The sequence below is a fragment of the Ambystoma mexicanum genome, chromosome 4p (assembly GCF_040938575.1).
Source record: "Ambystoma mexicanum isolate Mex_15411 chromosome 4p, UKY_AmexF1_1, whole genome shotgun sequence".
Classification (NCBI taxonomy): domain Eukaryota; kingdom Metazoa; phylum Chordata; class Amphibia; order Caudata; family Ambystomatidae; genus Ambystoma; species Ambystoma mexicanum.
Window position 1 is genome coordinate 279,284,125 of NC_090927.1, and position 11,207 is coordinate 279,295,331.

The following is an 11,207-nucleotide window of genomic DNA, read 5'->3' on the forward strand; positions in this document are numbered from 1 at the left end:
CCCCTACAGCACATGTGCAAATCCCTCCCATGCTATATGGGATTAGCCGGTCAAGTGGCACAGCGAGTAGAGCGCTCGCTTTGACATCCGTGCATAGCTTGCTAACGCAGGTTCGAATCCCGGCAGGGCCAAACTTAGCCTTTCATCCTTCCGAGCTCAATAAATGAGCACCACACACTGTGGGCAATATTAAGCAGCGTTCAGATACCTGAGGGTTCGTAGAACTATATAAATGCCAAATTATTATTTTATTATAAGGACAAGATTTGTAAATATGACATGCAATGGATACAAGGCACAGAAGGTAAACTGCCTAAGCCATGGTCAAAATATATGCAGCAACCATTATACGCGCATATACACAAGGCTTACAAGGGGAAAAAGCTGAGCAAGCAAATGGCTATATTTGAGCAGATGAAGATGTTTCCAGAAGATGGGTGGGGTGGTGCAGCATCATTGGAATCCCCTCTGCCCATACTCCTCCTCCTCCTCGTGAATGTGAAAGCGAAGACACAACAGCTGGGGCCCGGGGATTATATCCAGCGAGGGAATTAAGAGCGGCAACAGGGTATACCAATCCCACATTTCCTGAACTTGCGTAATCTCAATGTCATTGGGTCTAGTAAGATCGTTGTCTTGTCCCCCTTTTGTTCCCCTCCCATGCCTCGTCATGCCTTGAAACACTTGTGTATAAGCGCACCATGAATAAAATATCATCTATCACATTCGCACCTACAGCGTATAGTAAGAGGGCGGGGCAGGACGAGATTGAACACGTGACTAAGGGAGCTCAAAGCGCAGGTGGCGAGGGCAAGGAACGCAGTGAGGTTCTGTCATGCATAAAAAAGAACTCATGGAGGGATCCAGAGCATATAATTCCAAATTAGTGGGTAGGTAGACAAATACTGCTTAAACTAGATGGGCAGGCAGCAGGAGAGATGGGAGGCCCAAGCCAAGAAGCAGTGGGTTGCAAGGGTGTAGATGAAGCAAGAGAATGGGCAGAAGTAATGGAAGAAGTAGAGGGATGAGAGAAAGAGGAGGAGGAAGAAACCGAAAGAGTACGCAGGGAGAGACAGAAGGCAGAAGTGCGAGGAGCTGGAAGCGCGGAGGCAGAGAGAGCTTGAGGATATGGCAAGAAGGAGAGCAGAAGAAGAGAGGGAAAGGCAAGTGCAAATAAAGAAAGACAATAGGAAGTCAGAAGTGGAACAGCACCTCAGAGAGCGATGGCACAGGGAAGAAGATAAGCGCGCTATGAGGGAAGAGCAAGTGAAGATGGTATTTGCATGTTTTAGTGATGACAAAGGGGGAGAGGTGCAGGGGAGGCAGGAGCGAGATCGAGGTGGAAAACATACTAGGGCTACACCATGAATAGATAAAGATGACGTTGCTTCCTCTGTGAGGGGGGTGTGCAGAAGTACGAGTAACATAGAAGAGAGGCAGCTGGGAGGCGCAGTGTTGAGGAGACTCAGCTTCCAGGAGAACTTTGACAGTACTGATGGGGATGCAAGGAGCGATGATGACTTAGTGGGAAGTGAGGATGAGGGAGTAGGGTGGTCCTTCCATCGTTGTCAAGGGAAGAGCCCGGACTGAGACAAAATATGGGGAGACGATAAGGCCACAGATGCAAAAGCTCAGAGATCTCCCAGCACGAAGGAGGGGAGAACTGGCAAGGACGTTCATTGCCATGAAAGACACAGGGAGACAAGGTGGAAAGACAGGACTGACACAATGTCCACTATTAAAGAAGGGAGGGGGGCCACCTCAATGCATACCATGGCAACAGATTGATAAGCATAACTTGAGGTGTGAGTTAACTTCGTTGACCGCAGGAGCTGGGAAATTGATATATTAGATAGAGAGATTGACAGCAGGCACGACTTTAGCGTTGGGTGACATGAAAAGCCTACTTTTGGCCATTCTCGGGGAGGTTTGTGGGCGATGTATGGCAAAGGGTTTGCTACCCAGGACTAACCACACAGAATATGGCGTATGATGGCTCACAATTTAACAACTGCTGAGCAGCCGCATGGCGTGCTCTAAGCGTGCAGTACCTAGACACTCTGGACATCAGTGCGATTATGTCACACAAAATGAGGGAAGACGAAAACCCCCTACAGTATATTCATGCTGTTCAAAAGAAATGGTGACTTGAGACACGTGAAGCGTGGGATAAAACAGTGGGGTTGTTCTATCATATATTATGCCAAGGGTTATCTGAGCAAGTACAAAAACAGCCCAAGAAGTTAGTGGGAATGGAGGCTAAACCATGGTCCGAAATTCAACTCAATATAGTACATTATTGTAGGCTAATGCAAGAAAACGTGAGAAAAAAGCGTGAGGAAAGAAAGCAGGAAGAGGCGAAGTTAGTGCAGCAGAAATTGTCAAAATATGCTATGGAAGGGGCGATGTTAACAGGTGCAGAAGGACCAGGTACACTGCATGCAAAGTACGGATCGCCACCCGTAGGAGAAGGTTTTATGGGGCGGGGCAACATGTAGCACAGGTTTAGAGAAAGAGGAGTGCCACCTAGGGCAAGGGGGTATGGGTGTCAGATGCAGCAAGGCCAAGAGGGGCTTTCAGGGGCTATCAGAGACCTATGGGAGGGTACCCCATGGTTGGGTGTGCGGACAGATGAGGCACATTTCTCAAGTGTGTAGAAGCAGGCGAGTGGTGCAACAGAATGTCGGAAAGCAATATCAGGCCACATATTACGCAGAACAGACTGACTACTATGCCCAAGACCAAACACAGTGACAAATGCTGGCCCCAGACACACACACACACACACACACACAGGCATACCAGCCCATGGCACAGACACCCCAGATGCAGGGACCCACACAATCATATTCACAGGCACCACCTGCGCCACAGATGCAGAGTGGCATGTAATCACCACGCGTGGCACAACACAATGATGGAACACTGACACACGCAGATTCAATGGGAAGATCCACCATTCGGAAGTTGGGAGGGGTGACTGTGGTGGGGGCAACCCATTCACAGGGAAAAGAATGTCATTGGACCCACAACAGACAAGCTCACAGACAGACCTGATGTGTTCCATCCTATCGATTACACCCAACCTGGCAGAGTCACCACATATAGAGGTGACAATAGGTGACAAGACTTTCTCCTTCCTCATAAATACAGGGGCGACTAGGTCCTGTATAAGGGAGGGAAGGTATCCAATGTCAGGCAACGCCATGAATGTGCAGGGATTTTCTGGGGCGACGGATTTGGTTCCTTTTACAGACGATCCTACACTTTCTATAGGGGAGCATGACTTAGCGCTACCATTATTGTATTCCCGACAGACACCAGTGAACATAATGGGAAGGGAAATCATGACTAAACTTAACATAACCATCTCATTCACAGACCATGGGATAGTGTTTTCACACCTGGGGTTCACCTTTTGAATGTATGGGAACAAATTCAGGATTATTGTGGACGCACAGTACAGAGGGAGGTGCTAGCAGATTTGGAGCTATTCCAATAGGGAATGGAAGTGATAATTGCATGGCTCCCGGGGATTCAGGGAAAACTATTGCACCTTCCCAATGAGTACATATTTAGACCAGAAATAACATTAGAAAAGCCAGAAGGGACTGTTGTCCACTAGAACTAGAGGCAGTAACAGTGGGAGAAGACAGAATAACAGTGCATAGGACAGATGACACCAGACGGGTATGCGGGACGGTAACTGCAGTGGGAGAAGGATACAGGTTGATTACCGTGAAGCACTGTTTCAGGACAATCGCTCAGACCACAAAATGGTATTCGACATTAGCATTACATACTGGTTGAAGGTACACTATAGGGAGGTACCATAGAGAATGGTGATGATACTGCAAGCACCGCCACCATTTCTCGAGGAAGACTTGGCAAAAGTTCCCAGTGTCCCAGTGCACCACAAGTCCCTATGACATGGGGCCCTTGAAAGGGATAGGTGCAGTGAAGATAAAGCTCAAACCAGGACCAATTCTACAGAGAGCAAGGACATGTCCCCTGTCCGGGGTGGCAGATGAGGGCATTTACTAGTCAATTGCAGCCCTAGTTAAACAAGGCATGCTGGTACCATCAGAATCACAGTGAAATACTGTGGTGTACCCTGTGAAGAAGGCAACAGGGAGATTGTGGCATTTAATACAGGATTGACATCCTTTAAACCAGATTGTCGAGGCAGAATCTCCTTTGGTTCCAAATCTGGCGACAATTTTGTGCAGCATTCCCACGGAGCTACCCACTTAACAGTTATAGATTTGAAGAATGCCTTCTTCTCTTTACCACTCCACCGAGACTCACAAGATTTGACTTCATTTCTATAAAGAAATAAGAAGTTGAAACATACTAGGCTCCAACAAAGGTACTGTGAGTCCCTTTCCATAATCAATAGGGTCCTCCAAATTGACTTAGGTATTGTGTAATTGGAAAGTGCCATTATACAGTACGTAGACAACATTTTGATCTGTCGCAAAACAGAGATGCAGTGCAGAAATTACTCAGTGCACATGTTAATAGTACTAGCAGAAAAAGGCTACAATATAGACAAAGCTAAATTGCAGTACTGCCAGAAAGAAGTGTTCTACATTGGACAGTTGGTATCACAGGAGGGGCGAAAAGTGACAAAGGAGAGGGCAGAGGCAATTCACAAGACACCAAAACCCGTGACAATAAGACAAATGCAGCAGTTTTTAGGTCTCTGCAATTATTGCAGAGCATGGGTGTTCGATTACAGCAAATACACAAGGCCTTTGTTAATAACACTAAAGGAAGCACAAAGATAGAAGGGCACATTACAGTGGACAGAAGAAATGACCTGGGCAATTGAAGAGCTGAAGACAGCAATATGCACAGCTCCAGTGTTAGGGACCCCAGACTATCAAGACAAATTGTTTTTGTTCTCACACTACAACGGAGTAGTGATGACCACTGTACTCACACAAAAAACAACGATGGGTCACCAACCACTAGCTTCCGACAGCAGAAAACTAGATCCAATAATGAGAGGATGTTACCACTGTGAGCAAGCACTGGGTGCTGCCGCATTTGCAGTAGAGAAGTAGACAAGTATTACCATGGGATGCAGCACCTATCTCTTTGTGGACAATGCTCGCATTAATAGAATGGCCCAAGAGCACAGGGACCACACAAAGAGCTTCAGGGTACAAAATATTATTGTCCAATCGAGCTACAAAGATAATGAGATGTCGAACTGTTAACCCAGCGGCATTCGTGGCCGAGCCCATAGAGGATGAAAATTATGTACACAACTGCACCACAAATATAGAAAGCTGCGATGGCATCCTGAGAGTGAGCAAGAAACCATTTGAGGGGGAGAAGTACTTTATATTGATGGTTCATCAACGATAGACCAGACCACGGGAGAAAGACATACCTGGACGGCAGTAGTGAAGATAAAGGAGGATGGAATAAGTGAAGTGGTAATAGGTGCACGCTTACCGTCACAAACTAGTAGCTCTTATATTGGCATTGGAACAAAGTAAAAATCAAAAGGTGAAAGTGTATTCAGATTCAGCCTATGTGACAATTAACAGTCCACTCTGGACTGGCACGCTTGCTGCGGAGGGGCTTCCGATGTGCTGACGACACGTTGGTGCAGCACGCCCTCTTATTAAGTAGATGGATAGAGGCACTCCGATTCCCAATAAGCATAGCTGTTCTGAAGTGCCAGGCCCAAGCGAGGGGGCGGGATCCCGTCTCCAAGGGCAATGAAGCAGCAGACACAGAAGCAAAGCACACAGCATATTTTGAGGACATCCTAGATATGTACACCCTATTCCAAGCACATAGTTATGCACAAAGTATGGTACTGAAGGAAGGGTACAACGTGTTACCAGTGACACAAATAATAGAGTTGCAAGGGAATGCATCAAAGGTGGAAAAGGGGTTATGGGTAAAAAGGGGGTGTTTTATAAACCTCAGATGCCCTATGGCAACAGGAAAATACAGGTAAGGTAGTGATACCATTATCATTGTTACACACAGCACTGACACAACTACACCATCCTATTCACATGGGGAAGGACATATTTGCTTCTAACATTAGAGAAGATTGGTTTTGTCCCAACCTGGCGGAACATGTGACAGAGTTTATGACCAATTGCATTGTCTGCAGGAGTTTCATAGCAGGCCATACATTGAGGGTAGTGAGAGGAGCCAGACCTCGTCCACTGGGTCCATTTCAACACCTTCATGTCGACTATGTTGACATGCTCCAAGTATGCCAGCACTACCACTACATGATAGTGGTTGGGTGCCCATTTACCCGATGGATCGAGGCTTGTCCCTGTTCCCATCCCAATCCCCTTAGAGCAGCAAAATTCTGGGTTAGAGAAACTTTCCCAAGATGGGGCATGTGTGAGGTCCTGTGGTCTGACAATGGCCCTCACTTCACCAACGAGATGTTTCAGCATATTGCCACCTTGCTAGGAATTCAACACAAATTCTCCTTTGTCCATCACCCACAAGCAAACGGGATGTGCAAATGCCTGAACAGGCTGCTCAAGGAGACCATTGCCAAAATAAAAGTAACCCTGAATAAGAGTTGGCTCTGCTACCTGCTGTTAGTTGTGTTCTCATTGCGCAATAAACCAAGGTCCGACCACCACTTAACCCCACAAGAGGTGGTGACCGGGTGGTGCATGCAGGTTCCCCTGGCTCCTCCAACTAGGGCTCTAACAGATGCAGAGGCAGTGTATAATGTATTGGGCAAGGACATTTATGATTTCACTGCTTCCTTGATGGCTAGTGCGTCTTTTATTTCTCGCCAACTGGCGGCACGATGGGAGAGGCACAAAAGGAACGGGGAAGATAACAATACAGAAAACAGTGAAAATAGACTCAAGCAGCCACAACTCTACCCGGGTGACTCGGTACTATTACATAATTTTACCCAGACCTGGTACAAGCCCAGGTTCATGGGACCCCATACCATCGAAGAAGTAACTGAAAGAGCCATTAAGATCCGAGGGAAGAAGGCCAAAAACTTTATTGGGGACTTGAAGCCCTGTGAAGCAGGGGCCTCTCCCAGCAGCGACAAGGAAGGGGCCTATGCCGTGCTAGAAGGACAAAAAGATCAGCAAGGATTATCCCAGCCCAGCAAGGCTCAACCAATGATTACATGCTCTAGAACAAGACAGATATGGAAAGGACTTCCTGCCCATACAGAGTGAGGACACACTGCCTGTTTGTTTTTTCCTTTCTCTACACCTAGGTATTCATTGTGAAAGTAGCAACTGTGATTTCTCCAGTGTCCCATGATTCCCCAGGACCCACATTACACGACCTATCAAGGCCAATTTGTCCATTTTGTTAGGAAGTCCGAGCGAACAAGAAGACCATCTCCCAGTTTATTCTTTCGTGCTTCTTGATTCATTTGGCCCAAACATATCCACGACTTTGCAGAGGAAGTCTCTCAGTAATTGAGATACTCCATGACCCTAGAATACGCATTGTGTAGGAACGATTATTTTTCATCGCGCTCGCACAATATTATGCCTGCGGAGCTTGAGCTAATATGTATTAACAACATAGTAATGCATTTCTAGCGATTTTCAGGCAGTTCATCATTATATCTGGAACTACATAAGATTAAGAAGTGGAGTAAGCTATGGATGCCATTATTAAACGTGTGGTAATGATGATTTGTATTCTTTTTTCTCTCTCCAACTTTACCCTAATTCTTTTGCCAATGTCATTTGTTGTAGAACAATCCCTTGTGACCACTGCTAACACAATCCCATTTCCGGCAGGTAGGGCTACCATGTCAGGTAAGGCAATAAGCACTGCCAAAGTAGTAAAGAGAGGTAGGCGCAGTGCTGATGGAGATGTAGGAGGGGCTGATTCTTATTTAACTGATACAGCTCGAGTATCTAATAAAATGTGATACAAGCACATGACCAAAGTAGGCAAACAAACCACTGGAGAGCAGCAGTTGGGGGCAGTCCATCAGCGATAAACCCCCAACTTCACCAAGTCGTTCCCCAACAATATGTGGGCACAAACATTGTCCTGAACGAGGACGGAAAGCTTTGCTGTCTTGTCCTCAATCTGGATGGTGACCAGGGCTACAGGAGATCATTTGGAAGGCCCACCACCTAACCTGGCAGTTCTCAGAGGAGCACCTATATAGTCCTCTGACATGAGCAGGGTCCTGTCCACCACTGTCATGCTCGCCCCAGTGTCTCTCCAACCAGTGGATGGCTCACCATTCAGGAGGACACTTTACAAAAATCAGTGGGTGTTCTGTGGGATGGTAGCCAGTACTTCTGTGTAAGCGTCCCAGACCCCAAGGGAAACTAGGGGAATCTCTGCAGGAGCACCAAAGGTGATTCCCGGAGAAGAGGGGAGGGCAGTGGCCTCCACCTCAGGCATGAAGCAAGGGTAGGTCAGGCTGACAGCCTGGACTCCAAGGGCCTTACCTTTACACTTGGGGTCTCCCTTCCTGTGGTCCAGAGCACCACAGTCCCAACAAGTGCCAGGAATGAGAGGTACTGCACTGAATCCACTGCCAGCCTAGTGTGCAGCAGGAGAACCACCACTCTTGCTCCCACCCCCATGATACGTATCCACTCTAGATTGTTGGGTCTTAGGAGAGGGAGGTTTAGGTTTACTCAACTGTGATTGCTTATGGGACTCCTCAGGCTTCTGAGAGGTCCGTTTCTCTTTTTTCCTTGTCCTTCCCACTGGGATCCTTAGGGGACACCCAGTGGAAGACCTACTTGTCAGCCAGCCGGGCTACCTTAAAGGGATGCAAAATGTTTTGGTCAGCAATGTACTGACACATCTCTGGTGAACAGGAATCAGAAAAATGCTAAAAAAACAAAAGGGGGGGACAATTCAACAAATGTTTTCACCTTGTATCCATCAATCCACCCCATCATGTTCATGTGCGCAGCACTCACACAGTCAACACAAGACACATTCGCTCTCTTTCTATATTCCATGAACCTTTTAAGGTATTGGGTAGGTTTTTTGACAAACTTTGGCAATCAAAGTAGCTTTCGTTCACTCACATTGGCCTCTTGCTTCCACGCTAAGTTTCAGAATACAGTCAAAACCAGTCTGAGGTACTCTACTTAACAAACACTTAGCCCAATCTCTTTTATCAACATCATGGATACCACAAGCCATTTCAAACACTTCTATCCATTGAAGGATATCAGCACCCTCCAAATATACACCAACCAATTATTTCATAAACCTGGTGACAGGGGACCTCCCACTCTCAACTGGTTTGGCTGATGTGTCCACTATAGCTTTCTCTAGCTGGATTCTCTGACATTCAGTGTCTTTGTTTTTGAGTTTGAGATCCCTATCTTTGAGTATCACTCGCTGTGCCAACTCCTCTTTCTTCAAGTCAGCTTCAGTTTCCAACTTATTCAAAGGCCAATTTCATGCTTAATAACTCAAGTTCCACGGTATTCCCTGAAGAAACAATGCTGGGTTTTGGAATAGAAGTGACAGGAGAGGTGGCAATCCCAGTGCCAACATTTGTGACTTTACCAGGGGTAAGGACCCCATCTGAACCTACCCCATTTACATCATGTGTGTCACAATCTGCCTGGTAAACCACAAGGGCAGCTATAAGCTCTGCCCTAGACTTATCAGTAAAATCAATTTCTCTCTCTTGACAAGCTCTCTGGTGGGCCGGTAAGCTCATCCTAGTCAATCTGCCATTTGCAATAGATCCCATTGCTTGTAATATAGTTATGCTAATATACACAACTAAACCTCAAATCAGCAAAGTGTGGATATTTCGTAGGTGGCAAGGTTACACACTGAGTCTTACAACCATTAGCATCCCACCGCTGCCACCAGTGTAAAGATTGGAGTGGGGTATCTGTATCTTTGCCCTCTATATGGCAGAGCAGAGGCACAGAGCACCACAGCCAATGTTTTCTATATGGTAGCTATGGACTAGCAACCAAGGCTTAAGCTCTCAGCAGGTGAGGCAGGTGTGTTCTTAAGTACAGTGAGTCTCCAAGCCCCCACAAAGGAATGTCGACACACTATGTTATGTGCTAACACAGTTCTTTATATAAAAATAAAGTTCAGAGATACACACAATTCAAATCCACAATACTTGTTATGGGTGTCTGGGTGGAAGTGAAGGGCCAGAATGGCTCAGCCAGAGTGAATGAGGGACATATGTGTATATCTGGGGGACCTCTCACCTACCAATTTGTTAATAAGCTTAAGTTGAAACTTGAAGCTGATCCTTGAAGCCCATCTGGAGGAGAAGATTGCTGCTGCATTTCCTTCGAGATAATCCAAGAGCTGTCGAGTCTGTTGAGGACTGATCCAAGAGAGGACCTGGCTAGGACACCTCTCCCCAAGGAATGCGGTACCATTGTGCAAAAACTGCTATTCTTCATCGAGACACCCTGGAAGCCAGTTCTGTGAGTCTGAAGTCCGGAGAAGGGGTCCGCCGGGAATCCCAAAGAGAGCGCCTGGACATCGAGGCCATCGAATTCCATTGACGTCGGCCAAGGTTCTGAAGATTTCTGGGACTGCTGGAAGACAGTTGAATCGTGTCCCCCAGAAGCAGCGGGCACCTTGACGCTGTGCTGCTCAACGTCTGGAGCTGAAACACTCTGCATTGCCTAAGAACATTAGAACGAGGGCTCCCTTGCCATCACCGTTGACCACTTTGTCCCGCCGGAAAAAGTCGAGGTCACGGCTACCGAGGAAAGTCAGCCAGTGGCTTTGTCACCATCAGAAGCCTACAAAGACGTTCCGAGGACACTGACAGAGTGAAGATCCGAAGTCCAGCCCGTGGTTGAGTCCTGATCGCCAAAGCTATCCCGAGGTACGTGCTGTGGCTACAGCACCGACATGCCAGAGGACCGCTGAGCGTGACTCCTAACATCCAATGCCCGCTGCCGCGCATGCATCCATCACAGTGTCTTATTTGCGGCACCAAACACTTTACATGGAGGTTTACTGCATGCCTCACCTACCCAGGACTTCCACCATTGAGGAAACAATAGTTGAAAAGTACTGCAAAGGTCAAAACTGCTGTATCAGCACCAGTGTTCCACTTGTCCTTGATGTTCTCAACGCCCAGGGGTTCCTGCTTCAAAGGGAGTACACCCTCGAAGAGTCCCATCCATGAAGCATCGAAGAAACTCTTCCACTTCAGGTACATTGGGGGTGGTTGAACCTTTTAACCAAGAAGC